General features: G+C 46.2%; 10 non-coding genes across 10 annotated transcripts; all 10 read right to left on the bottom strand.

Moving 5' to 3' along the window:
* Positions 1 to 302: 302 nt before the first annotated feature.
* trnap-agg (transfer RNA proline (anticodon AGG)) lies at positions 303 to 374 on the bottom strand. The gene has a single exon. It is a non-coding gene; the product is annotated as a tRNA-Pro (tRNA).
* Positions 375 to 1,886: 1,512 nt separating this feature from the next.
* On the bottom strand, positions 1,887 to 1,958 carry trnap-agg (transfer RNA proline (anticodon AGG)). The gene has a single exon. It is a non-coding gene; the product is annotated as a tRNA-Pro (tRNA).
* A 1,508-nt stretch (positions 1,959 to 3,466) lies between these two features.
* On the bottom strand, positions 3,467 to 3,538 carry trnap-agg (transfer RNA proline (anticodon AGG)). Its single transcript has one exon. It is a non-coding gene; the product is annotated as a tRNA-Pro (tRNA).
* Positions 3,539 to 4,034: 496 nt separating this feature from the next.
* trnaq-cug (transfer RNA glutamine (anticodon CUG)) lies at positions 4,035 to 4,106 on the bottom strand. The gene has a single exon. It is a non-coding gene; the product is annotated as a tRNA-Gln (tRNA).
* A 449-nt stretch (positions 4,107 to 4,555) lies between these two features.
* On the bottom strand, positions 4,556 to 4,627 carry trnal-uag (transfer RNA leucine (anticodon UAG)). Its single transcript has one exon. It is a non-coding gene; the product is annotated as a tRNA-Leu (tRNA).
* Positions 4,628 to 5,052: 425 nt separating this feature from the next.
* Positions 5,053 to 5,124, bottom strand: trnap-agg (transfer RNA proline (anticodon AGG)). The gene has a single exon. It is a non-coding gene; the product is annotated as a tRNA-Pro (tRNA).
* A 1,490-nt stretch (positions 5,125 to 6,614) lies between these two features.
* Positions 6,615 to 6,686, bottom strand: trnap-agg (transfer RNA proline (anticodon AGG)). Its single transcript has one exon. It is a non-coding gene; the product is annotated as a tRNA-Pro (tRNA).
* A 496-nt stretch (positions 6,687 to 7,182) lies between these two features.
* trnaq-cug (transfer RNA glutamine (anticodon CUG)) lies at positions 7,183 to 7,254 on the bottom strand. Its single transcript has one exon. It is a non-coding gene; the product is annotated as a tRNA-Gln (tRNA).
* A 945-nt stretch (positions 7,255 to 8,199) lies between these two features.
* trnap-agg (transfer RNA proline (anticodon AGG)) lies at positions 8,200 to 8,271 on the bottom strand. Its single transcript has one exon. It is a non-coding gene; the product is annotated as a tRNA-Pro (tRNA).
* Positions 8,272 to 9,762: 1,491 nt separating this feature from the next.
* trnap-agg (transfer RNA proline (anticodon AGG)) lies at positions 9,763 to 9,834 on the bottom strand. The gene has a single exon. It is a non-coding gene; the product is annotated as a tRNA-Pro (tRNA).
* Positions 9,835 to 10,000: the final 166 nt, after the last annotated feature.

The raw sequence follows: 10,000 nt of genomic DNA on the forward strand, positions 1-10,000 counted from the left end.
CAAGCCCTCAGATGCTCCTGCATCTAGCAAACGCAAGAAGAAGGCTCACAGGGCCGTAAAGCGATCCAAGAATCTATTTTTTGCCATATCTCCACTGCTTGGGCTGCATTCCTAAACCAATTTTTGGAAAAATGTAAAGTCAAAGTTTAAACTGCAGATTAAGAACTAAGAAGAGCAGAAGAGAAGTGGGCATGAAAACATGCAGAAGCAGCTTTAGTCTTAATTGACAGTGGCGTTTGATTGACCCGGGATGGCAGAATGGACTGAAACTGCTCAAGAAAAGATGCTGCAAAGACAGAAGAGGGCTAGTCCGGGATTTGAACCCGGGACCTCTCGCACCCTAAGCGAGAATCATACCCCTAGACCAACGAGCCACAAGTTGCTGCTCAGTGGAGGCCACTTTGCCATGTATTTCACTCTGTTCGATGCTACGGTCGCTCCAATATCCTGCCTCTTAGCTGACAAGGGCAGAAATAGAGCTCTGACCAGATGCACTGACCAGATTTCTGAGCAACTCAATTTTTACCTAACAGCTCTAGCTTGGCCTACCTTTGTAGAATAATGTTGATTAAAATATCAACGACAAAACACAAGAGCTGAATTTAACAGCAGAGGTCTACATTGTGGCACTGCCACGCAAATCTTGCTGATGAGAAGCTGTCTGAGGTCTGTACTGCTTCTCCAAAGAGGGTCAGGTGACATCGGTGTTCTCAATTTAGTTCCAGCTCAGTTTTATGTGAGTTCTAGATTGTTTGGAGGCCATGGTTAAAGAAGGCCACTGTAGCAATACATTTTAAGACACACTGCCACAGAGAAAGTTGTGACATACCCCAAAGCTCCTCCTTGCCAAGCACAGCCAGACAGACCCCAAGGTTCCACCAAGAGTTGAACTCGGATCACTGGATTCAGAGTCCAGAGTGCTAACCGTTACACCATGGAACCAACAGTGTCTGCACATCTGTTTGAAGTGTAGAAAACATTCAAGGAGGTTCTGCGAAAAGCAACTAACCAGCAAGCATCAGAATGGTGTCCGAAAGCATTCACGGCTCCACTCTGAGTAAACCCAGGATCGAACCAGGGACCTTTAAATGTTCAGTATAACGCTCTCTGAACCTTGTAAACCAATATTGAGAAAAACATCAAAGCAAAGGACACGAGCCTCCAGTAAACCGCAAACGGCTACCCTGCATGGCAGCCGATCTGAACCATCTTAGACACACCCCCACCTTTCAGTGAAAGTGCGGGAACCCAAAGAGCGAAGTGTTGTACAAAGTTTAAATTGCAGATGAGGAACTACGAACAGGTAGAAATCAGCACGAAAACATGCAGGAGTACTATTGACTGAAAGAAGGCAGAATTGACTGATACTTCTCAGCAATATGCTCAATGTGGGCTCGTCCAGGATTTGAACCCGGGACCTCTCACACCTGAAGCGAGAATCATACCCCTAGACCAACAAGCCACCATGTACACAGACACTACTCAAAACAAGGAGCTGCAAAGAGGGCTCATCTGGGATTTGAACTGGGGCCCACTTGCTCCCATACAGCAATAAAAGAAGAAAAAAAACACACCCCAACACCAACAAGCCCTCAGATGCTCCTGCATCTAGCAAACGCAAGATGAAGGCTCACAGGGCCGTAAAGCGATCCAAGAATCTATTTTTTGCCATATCTCCACTGCTTGGGCTGCATTCCTAAACCAATTTTTGGAAAAATTTCAAGTCAAAGTTTAAACTGCAGATTAAGAACTTAGAAGAGCAGAGAGAAGTGGGCATGAAAACATGCAGACGCAGCTTTAGTCTTAATTGACAGTGGCGTATGTTTGACCCGGGATGGCAGAATGGACTGAAACTGTTCAAGAAAAGATGCTGCAAAGACAGAAGAAGGCTCATCCGGGATTTGAACCCAGGACCTCTCGCACCCTAAGCGAGAATCATACCCCTAGACCAACGAGCCACAAGTTGCTGCTCAGTGGAGGCCACTTTGCCATGTATTTCAGTCTGTTCGATGCTACGGTCGCTCCAATATCCTGCCTCTTAGCTGACAAGGGCAGAAATAGAGCTCTGACCAGATGCACTGACCAGATTTCTGAGCAACTCAATTTTTACCTACCAGCTCTAGCTTGGCCTACCTTTGTAGAATAATGTTGATTAAAATATAAACTACAAAACACAAGAGCTGAACTTAACAGCAGAAGTCTACATTGTGGCACTGCCACGCAAATCTTGCTGATGAGAAGCTGTCTGAGGTCTGTACTGCTTCTCCACAGAGGGTCAGGTGACAGCGGTCTTCTCAATTTAGTTCCAGCTCAGTTTTATGTGAGTTCTAGATTGTTTGGAGGCCATGGTTAAAGGAGGCCACTGTAGCAATACATTTTAAGACACACTGCCACAGAGAAAGTTGTGACATACCCCAAAGCTCCTCCTTGCCAAGCACAGCCAGACAGACCCCAAGGTTCCACCAAGAGTTGAACTCGGATCACTGGATTCAGAGTCCAGAGTGCTAACCATTACACCATGGAACCAACAGTGTCTGCACATCTGTTTGAGTGTAGACAACATTCAAGGAGCATCTGCGAAAAGCAACTAACCAGCAAGCATCAGAATGGTGTCCAAAAGCATTCACGGCTCCACTCTGAGTAAACCCAGGATCGAACCTGGGATCTTTAAATGTTCAGTGTAACGCTCTCTGAACCTTGTAAACCAATATTGAGAAAAACATCAAAGCAAAGGACACGAGCCTACAGTCAACCGCAAACGGCACTGCATGGCAGCCGATCTGAACCATCTTAGACACACCCCCACCTTTCAGTGAAAGTGCGGGAACCCAAAGAGCGAAGTGTTGTACAAAGTTTAAATTGCAGATGAGGAACTACGAACAGGTAGAAATCAGCACGAAAACATGCAGGAGTACTATTGACCGACAGAAGGCAGAATTGACTGATACTTCTCAGCAATATGCTCAATGTGGGCTCATCCGGGATTTGAACACGGGACCTCTCACACCCGAAGCGAGAATCATACCCCTAGACCAACAAGCCACCATGTACACAGACACTACTCAAAACAAGGAGCTGCAAAGCGGGCTCATCTGGGATTTGAACTGGGGCTCACTTGCTCCCATACAGCAATAAAAGAAAAAAAAAACACACCCCAACACCAACAAGCCCTCAGATGCTCCTGCATCTAGCAAACGCAAGAAGAAGGCTCACAGGGCCGTAAAGCGATCCAAGAATCTATTTTTTGCCATATCTCCACTGCTTGGGCTGCATTCCTAAACCAATTTTTGGAAAAATGTAAAGTCAAAGTTTAAACTGCAGATTAAGAACTAAGAAGAGCAGAAGAGAAGTGGGCATGAAAACATGCAGAAGCAGCTTTAGTCTTAATTGACAGTGGCGTATGATTGACCCGGGATGGCAGAATGGACTGAAACTGCTCAAGAAAAGATGCTGCAAAGACAGAAGAGGGCTCGTCCGGGATTTGAACCCGGGACCTCTCGCACCCTAAGCGAGAATCATACCCCTAGACCAACAAGCCACAAGTTGCTGCTCAGTGGAGGCCACTTTGCCATGTATTTCACTCTGTTCGATGCTACGGTCGCTCCAATATCCTGCCTCTTAGCTGACAAGGGCAGAAATAGAGCTCTGACCAGATGCACTGACCAGATTTCTGAGCAACTCAATTTTTACCTAACAGCTCTAGCTTGGCCTACCTTTGTAGAATAATGTTGATTAAAATATCAACGACAAAACACAAGAGCTGAATTTAACAGCAGAAGTCTACATTGTGGCACTGCCACGCAAATCTTGCTGATGAGAAGCTGTCTGAGGTCTGTACTGCTTCTCCAAAGAGGGTCAGGTGACATCGGTGTTCTCAATTTAGTTCCAGCTCAGTTTTATGTGAGTTCTAGATTGTTTGGAGGCCATGGTTAAAGGAGGCCACTGTAGCAATACATTTTAAGACACACTGCCACAGAGAAAGTTGTGACATACCCCAAAGCTCCTCCTTGCCAAGCACAGCCAGACAGACCCCAAGGTTCCACCAAGAGTTGAACTTGGATCACTGGATTCAGAGTCCAGAGTGCTAACCGTTACACCATGGAACCAACAGTGTCTGCACATCTGTTTGAAGTGTAGAAAACATTCAAGGAGGTTCTGCGAAAAGCAACTAACCAGCAAGCATCAGAATGGTGTCCGAAAAGCATTCACGGCTCCACTCTGAGTAAACCCAGGATCGAACCTGGGACCTTTAAATGTTCAGTGTAACGCTCTCTGAACCTTGTAAACCAATATTGAGAAAAACATCAAAGCAAAGGACACGAGCCTCCAGTCAACCGCAAACGGCTACCCTGCATGGCAGCCGATCTGAACCATCTTAGACACACCCCCACCTTTCAGTGAAAGTGCGGGAACCCAAAGAGCGAAGTGTTGTACAAAGTTTAAATTGCAGATGAGGAACTACGAACAGGTAGAAATCAGCACGAAGACATGCAGGAGTACTATTGACTGAAAGAAGGCAGAATTGACTGATACTTCTCAGCAATATGCTCAATGTGGGCTCGTCCAGGATTTGAACCCGGGACCTCTCACACCTAAAGCGAGAATCATACCCCTAGACCAACAAGCCACTATGTACACAGACACTACTCAAAACAAGGAGCTGCAAAGCGGGCTCATCTGGGATTTGAACTGGGGCCCACTTGCTCCCATACAGCAATAAAAGAAAAAAAAAAAACACACCCCAACACCAACAAGCCCTCAGATGCTCCTGCATCTAGCAAACGCAAGATGAAGGCTCACAGGGCCGTAAAGCGATCCAAGAATCTATTTTTTGCCATATCTCCACTGCTTGGGCTGCATTCCTAAACCAATTTTTGGAAAAATGTCAAGTCAAAGTTTAAACTGCAGATTAAGAACTTAGAAGAGCAGAGAGAAGTGGGCATGAAAACATGCAGACGCAGCTTTAGTCTTAATTGACAGTGGCGTATGTTTGACCCGGGATGGCAGAATGGACTGAAACTGTTCAAGAAAAGATGCTGCAAAGACAGAAGAGGGCTCGTCCGGGATTTGAACCCAGGACCTCTCGCACCCTAAGCGAGAATCGTACCCCTAGACCAACGAGCCACAAGTTGCTGCTCAGTGGAGGCCACTTTGCCATGTATTTCAGTCTGTTCGATGCTACGGTCGCTCCAATATCCTGCCTCTTAGCTGACAAGGGCAGAAATAGAGCTCTGACCAGATGCACTGACCAGATTTCTGAGCAACTCAATTTTTACCTACCAGCTCTAGCTTGGCCTACCTTTGTAGAATAATGTTGATTAAAATATCAACTACAAAACACAAGAGCTGAATTTAACAGCAGAAGTCTACATTGTGGCACTGCCACGCAAATCTTGCTGATGAGAAGCTGTCTGAGGTCTGTACTGCTTCTCCACAGAGGGTCAGGTGACAGCGGTCTTCTCAATTTAGTTCCAGCTCAGTTTTATAAGAGTTCTAGATTGTTTGGAGGCCATGGTTAAAGGAGGCCACTGTAGCAATACATTTTAAGACACACTGCCACAGAGAAAGTTGTGACATACCCCAAAGCTCCTCCTTGCCAAGCACAGCCAGACAGACCCCAAGGTTCCACCAAGAGTTGAACTCGGATCACTGGATTCAGAGTCCAGAGTGCTAACCATTACACCATGGAACCAACAGTGTCTGCACATCTGTTTGAAGTGTAGAAAACATTCAAGGAGGCTCTGCGAAAAGCAACTAACCAGCAAGCATTCACGGCTCCACTCTGAGTAAACCCAGGATCGAACCTGGGACCTTTAAATGTTCAGTGTAACGCTCTCTGAACCTTGTAAACCAATAATGAGAAAAACATCAAAGCAAAGGACACGAGCCTCCAGTCAACCGTAAACGGCTACACTGCATGGCAGCCGATCTGAACCATCTTAGACTCACCCCCACCTTTCAGTGAAAGTGCGGGAACCCAAAGAGCGAAGTGTTGTACAAAGTTTAAATTGCAGATGAGGAACTACGAACAGGGAGAAATCAGCACGAAAACATGCAGGAGTACTATTGACCGACAGAAGGCAGAATTGACTGATACTTCTCAGCAATATGCTCAATGTGGGCTCGTCCAGGATTTGAACCCAGGACCTCTCACACCCGAAGCGAGAATCATACCCCTAGACCAACAAGCCACCATGTACACAGACACTACTCAAAACAAGGAGCTGCAAAGCGGGCTCATCTGGGATTTGAACTGGGGCCCACTTGCTCCCATACAGCAATAAAAGAAAAAAAAACACACCCCAACACCAACAAGCCCTCAGATGCTCCTGCATCTAGCAAACGCAAGATGAAGGCTCACAGGGCCGTAAAGCGATCCAAGCATCTATTTTTTGCCATATCTCCACTGCTTGGGCTGCATTCCTAAACCAATTTTTGGAAAAATGTAAAGTCAAAGTTTAAACTGCAGATTAAGAACTAACAAGAGCAGAAGAGAAGTGGGCATGAAAACATGCAGAAGCAGCTTTAGTCTTAATTGACAGTGGCGTATGATTGACCCGGGATGGCAGAATGGACTGAAACTGCTCAAGAAAAGATGCTGCAAAGACAGAAGAGGGCTCGTCCGGGATTTGAACCCGGGACCTCTCACACCCTAAGCGAGAATCATACCCCTAGACCAACGAGCCACAAGTTGCTGCTCAGTGGAGGCCACTTTGCCATGTATTTCACTCTGTTCGATGCTACGGTCGTTCCAATATCCTGCCTCTTAGCTGACAAGGGCAGAAATAGAGCTCTGACCAGATGCACTGACCAGATTTCTGAGCAACTCAATTTTTACCTACCAGCTCTAGCTTGGCCTACCTTTGTAGAATAATGTTGATTAAAATATCAACGACAAAACACAAGAGCTGAATTTAACAGCAGAAGTCTACATTGTGGCACTGCCACGCAAATCTTGCTGATGAGAAGCTGTCTGAGGTCTGTACTGCTTCTCCAAAGAGGGTCAGGTGACATCGGTGTTCTCAATTTAGTTCCAGCTCAGTTTTATGTGAGTTCTAGATTGTTTGGAGGCCATGGTTAAAGGAGGCCACTGTAGCAATACATTTTAAGACACACTGCCACAGGGAAAGTTGTGACATACCCCAAAGCTCCTCCTTGCCAAGCACAGCCAGACAGACCCCAAGGTTCCACCAAGATTTGAACTCGGATCACTGGATTCAGAGTCCAGAGTGCTAACCATTACACCATGGAACCAACAGTGTCTGCACATCTGTTTGAAGTGTAGAAAACATTCAAGGAGCATCTGCGAAAAGCAACTAACCAGCAAGCATCAGAATGGTGTCCGAAAGCATTCACGGCTCCACTCTGAGTAAACCCAGGATCGAACCTGGGACCTTTAAATGTTCAGTGTAACGCTCTCTGAACCTTGTAAACCAATGTTGAGAAAAACATCAAAGCAAAGGACACGAGCCTCCAGTCAACCGCAAACGGCTACCCTGCATGGCAGCCGATCTGAACCATCTTAGACACACCCCCACCTTTCAGTGAAAGTGCGGGAACCCAAAGAGCGAAGTGTTGTACAAAGTTTAAATTGCAGATGAGGAACTACGAACAGGTAGAAATCAGCACGAAGACATGCAGGAGTACTATTGACTGAAAGAAGGCAGAATTGACTGATACTTCTCAGCAATATGCTCAATGTGGGCTCGTCCAGGATTTGAACCCGGGACCTCTCACACCTGAAGCGAGAATCATACCCCTAGACCAACAAGCCACCATGTACACAGACACTACTCAAAACAAGGAGCTGCAAAGCGGGCTCATCTGGGATTTGAACTGGGGCCCACTTGCTCCCATACAGCAATAAAAGAAAAAAAAAAAACACACCCCAACACCAACAAGCCCTCAGATGCTCCTGCATCTAGCAAACGCAAGATGAAGGCTCACAGGGCCGTAAAGCGATCCAAGAATCTATTTTTTGCCATATCTCCACTGCTTGGGCTGCATTCCTAAACCAATTTTTGGAAAAATGTCAAGTCAAAGTTTAAACTGCAGATTAAGAACTTAGAAGAGCAGAGAGAAGTGGGCATGAAAACATGCAGACGCAGCTTTAGTCTTAATTGACAGTGGCGTATGTTTGACCCGGGATGGCAGAATGGACTGAAACTGTTCAAGAAAAGATGCTGCAAAGACAGAAGAGGGCTCGTCCGGGATTTGAACCCAGGACCTCTCGCACCCTAAGCAAAAATCATACCCCTAGACCAACGAGCCACAAGTTGCTGCTCAGTGGAGGCCACTTTGCCATGTATTTCAGTCTGTTCGATGCTACGGTCGCTCCAATATCCTGCCTCTTAGCTGACAAGGGCAGAAATAGAGCTCTGACCAGATGCACTGACCAGATTTCTGAGCAACTCAATTTTTACCTACCAGCTCTAGCTTGGCCTACCTTTGTAGAATAATGTTGATTAAAATATCAACGACAAAACACAAGAGCTGAATTTAACAGCAGAAGTCTACATTGTGGCACTGCCACGCAAATCTTGCTGATGAGAAGCTGTCTGAGGTCTGTACTGCTTCTCCACAGAGGGTCAGGTGACAGCGGTCTTCTCAATTTAGTTCCAGCTCAGTTTTATGTGAGTTCTAGATTGTTTGGAGGCCATGGTTAAAGGAGGCCACTGTAGCAATACATTTTAAGACACACTGCCACAGAGAAAGTTGTGACATACCCCAAAGCTCCTCCTTGCCAAGCACAGCCAGACAGACCCCAAGGTTCCACCAAGAGTTGAACTCAGATCACTGGATTCAGAGTCCAGAGTGCTAACCATTACACCATGGAACCAACAGTGTCTGCACATCTGTTTGAAGTGTAGAAAACATTCAAGGAGGCTCTGCGAAAAGCAACTAACCAGCAAGCATTCACGGCTCCACTCTGAGTAAACCCAGGATCGAACCTGGGACCTTTAAATGTTCAGTGTAACGCTCTCTGAACCTTGTAAACCAATAATGAGAAAAACATCAAAGCAAAGGACACGAGCCTCCAGTCAACCGCAAACGGCTACACTGCATGGCAGCCGATCTGAACCATCTTAGACACACCCCCACCTTTCAGTGAAAGTGCGGGAACCCAAAGAGCGAAGTGTTGTACAAAGTTTAAATTGCAGATGAGGAACTACGAACAGGGAGAAATCAGCACGAAAACATGCAGGAGTACTATTGACCGAAAGAAGGTAGAATTGACTGATACTTCTCAGCAATATGCTCAATGTGGGCTCGTCCAGGATTTGAACCCGGGACCTCTCACACCCGAAGCAAGAATCATACCCCTAGACCAACAAGCCACCATGTACACAGACACTACTCAAAACAAGGAGCTGCAAAGCGGGCTCATCTGGGATTTGAACTGGGGCCCACTTGCTCCCATACAGCAATAAAAGAAAAAAAAAACACACCCCAACACCAACAAGCCCCCAGATGCTCCTGCATCTAGCAAACGCAAGATGAAGGCTCACAGGGCCGTAAAGCGATCCAAGAATCTATTTTTTGCCATATCTCCACTGCTTGGGCTGCATTCCTAAAACAATTTTTGGAAAAATGTAAAGTCAAAGTTTAAACTGCAGATTAAGAACTAAGAAGAGCAAAAGAGAAGTGGGCATGAAAACATGCAGAAGCAGCTTTAGTCTTAATTGACAGTGGCGTATGATTGACCCGGGATGGCAGAATGGACTGAAACTGCTCAAGAAAAGATGCTGCAAAGACAGAAGAGGGCTCGTCCGGGATTTGAACCCAGGACCTCTCGCACCCTAAGCGAGAATCATACCCCTAGACCAACGAGCCACAAGTTGCTGCTCAGTGGAGGCCACTTTGCCATGTATTTCACTCTGTTCGATGCTACGGTCGCTCCAATATCCTGCCTCTTAGCTGACAAGGGCAGAAATAGAGCTCTGACCAGATGCACTGACCAGATTTCTGAGCAACTCAATTTTTACCTACCAGCTCTAGC

This window comes from Carassius carassius, chromosome 1, assembly GCF_963082965.1.
Source record: "Carassius carassius chromosome 1, fCarCar2.1, whole genome shotgun sequence".
NCBI classification, from domain to species: Eukaryota; Metazoa; Chordata; class Actinopteri; order Cypriniformes; family Cyprinidae; genus Carassius; species Carassius carassius.